At 41.0% G+C, this 2,518-nt stretch overlaps 1 long non-coding RNA gene across 1 annotated transcript; it reads right to left on the bottom strand.

Moving 5' to 3' along the window:
• Nucleotides 1-739: 739 nt before the first annotated feature.
• LOC115064830 lies at nt 740-2,170 on the bottom strand. The gene is made up of 3 exons (XR_003844658.1): nt 2,107-2,170; nt 1,737-1,876; nt 740-1,378 (listed from the first exon to the last, which is right to left on the bottom strand). It is a non-coding gene; the product is annotated as an uncharacterized LOC115064830 (long non-coding RNA).
• Nucleotides 2,171-2,518: the final 348 nt, after the last annotated feature.

Raw genomic sequence — 2,518 nt, 5'->3', positions numbered from 1 at the left:
GTGTATGAAGATTGTACAGTACTAATCTGACAGTATTTCAGCTCAGAGATGTTTTCCATAAGCTTGCATGTTAAGGCTTACATTCATAATGAACCCTATTTCCAATTCCAGTATGTGTTACTACATTGGTTTTCATCAAGGCAAAATACTCCCAAGAAATTGTTATTAGTTATTAGTCATGTGAGGTTACATGTCCAGCTTTCAGTAAGAGCTCTGTTCTGCAGTATGCACCCTCAGCCATCCTGAACTTACCTTAATCACTGCTAGGAGCTGTGCCTCTGTATCCTTCCAGTGGAGAGCAGAGGTCATCACGCTGGAATGGAAAAATAACCTAAACAGAAAACCTGCGACAGCCACATCTACAGTGGACTCACCTTTAAAGTGTTAGCACTTCACCCACCAAAGGGACAGCAAGACATCATAACTTCCCAAAGAAGGTAACGAATGCTGAAATACTTTGAAGGATCACTGCCTAGTATTTCATCTCCATAGAGAATACTCATTTGTCTTTACAAATGATCACAAGAATAGGCCTTTAAATGTAGGCAATAACCAAAGCATGGCTTCAAGGACAGAAGAAAATTACAGGGTCCTCCTTTTTCCAACTTCCATAGTTTAGTAATCTAGTAATTTATTTTCAGACCCCCATAGTATTAGACAATAGTGTGCAATCTTGGGGTATAAACATACTAAAATACACTAACTGGTTTCTTAGATGAAGTTATACTTAAGTGCAGGATATAAACACACAAAAACATGAATTTATGTTTTAAATGATATTAAAGACATACATACAAAAGATAGCCCCAGAGACAGCAGGTGGTTTCACAGGGGTCAGGAGGAACATGAAGTGGGAGCATATAGGGATATAGGAGGTTACAGGGAAGATGATGTTTAAGGAAGCATGAGGAGGATTGCAGAAAACTGGGGTGTTCAATATTACACGATCCCAACTCACTTGATCTCTTTAGAACAGAACCATCTTTTCCAGAGAATTTGATGTCCCTATACTTATCATTTCCATTACTGTACCAAAATACCCGAGAAAAGTCACCTTAAAGGCTTCTTTCACCTCACACTTTGGGAAGTTTCTATCCACAATAGGTAGACACATTGCTCCTGGACCTGTAGAATGAGAGAAGATCATTGTGGCAGCACAAGACAGAAGGAGTTGCTTAGCTTGTGGTGGCCAGGGAGTAAAAGCAGGAACAAGAAAAGGCTAGGTTCCCAATATTTCTATCAAAGGCATGCTCCAATGACATAACTTCCTTTGCTTGATGTACTAGCTACTTCCCTGATGCCACGGTGAGATATCATGGGTGACCCCACTTAGAGAATGAAGAGTTTTTCTGGGCTTCAGTTTCCAGATGGGTAGAATCTATAAAGGCAGGGAAACGTGGCATCAGGCGGGCATGACAGCCAAAGCAGGAAGCTAAGAGATCCCATTCTTAACCATAAGCTAAAAGCAGAGAGAGGTACATGGAAATAGGCTGGGACTTTAGCTATCAAAGCCCCCACCCACCAGCCCCCAAGAACATACTCCTTCCAGAAAGGCCACACCTCCTAACCCTTCCCAAACGGCACTACCAACTGTGGACCCTGAAGTCTACTTAGACTATCAGATTAGACTTCACCTATGTAAATATGTAAGGGTTTCAGCCCCCACATATGTAAGGGTTTCAGCCCTTAACATATGGGCCTTTGTGGGGGGGGGATGCTTATCCAAACCATATTACCATGGCACCGTAGCTCCAGTCTGATCTGGTCTATACCTTCTCCAAACTCCTTTCTTTTTATTTCTCAGTTACCATCTTCAGACTTCACTAGATTTCTTCAGCATCAGGATCTGTGCATTAGCACTTCCTTCTTAGGATTCCTACAAGGCAGAAAGAAAGAGAGGGGAGGGAAGAAAAAGAGAGAGCAGAGAGGAAAAGAAAGAAGGGGGAGAGGAAGAGAAAGTAGGGGTGAGGGGAAGTAATTTGGTGTCTTCTTGTTCAGGTCTCATCGCAAACAAAGCTCTCCTTCAGTATTCGATTAAGATAGCCCCCACCTATTCTGTCACCCACAACACCTCACCCTTGTAGGCTTGAAGGACTCTTCCTTTACCTGCCTCTTGACCGTCAACTACTTGAGTGCCATCACCCTATCTACCTTTCCCACTGCCAGATCTCTGCAAGGACGACAGAAGCTCATGTGCAGGAAACAATAAACAATAACTATTTGCTGAATGAGTACATTCATTCTTATTCTGAATAAACAGAGAATTATTCCAAGACTTCTGTTTGTAAAGGAATACAAGTTAAAATCAAAGTCCCTTTATAATGTTTTCCATGTGTCTCAGCTTTTTCTTATTATGAATTATATCACATGTTAAAGAATTGCATTTGAATTTTGATGATAGGTTTTGAATTTGTCCCCTATTCATTATTTTTAATACAGATTGGAAAACTGAACAGTCTATGCTGATATACTATTGTGTGTCCATTGCTGAACCATGTTGGTCTGTTTTCTCCTTTTT

The sequence above is a fragment of the Mus pahari genome, chromosome 10 (genome assembly GCF_900095145.1).
Source record: "Mus pahari chromosome 10, PAHARI_EIJ_v1.1, whole genome shotgun sequence".
NCBI lineage: Eukaryota > Metazoa > Chordata > Mammalia > Rodentia > Muridae > Mus > Mus pahari.
Note: the sequence above shows the minus strand (reverse complement) of the source record. Positions and strands in the feature narration are given on the sequence as shown.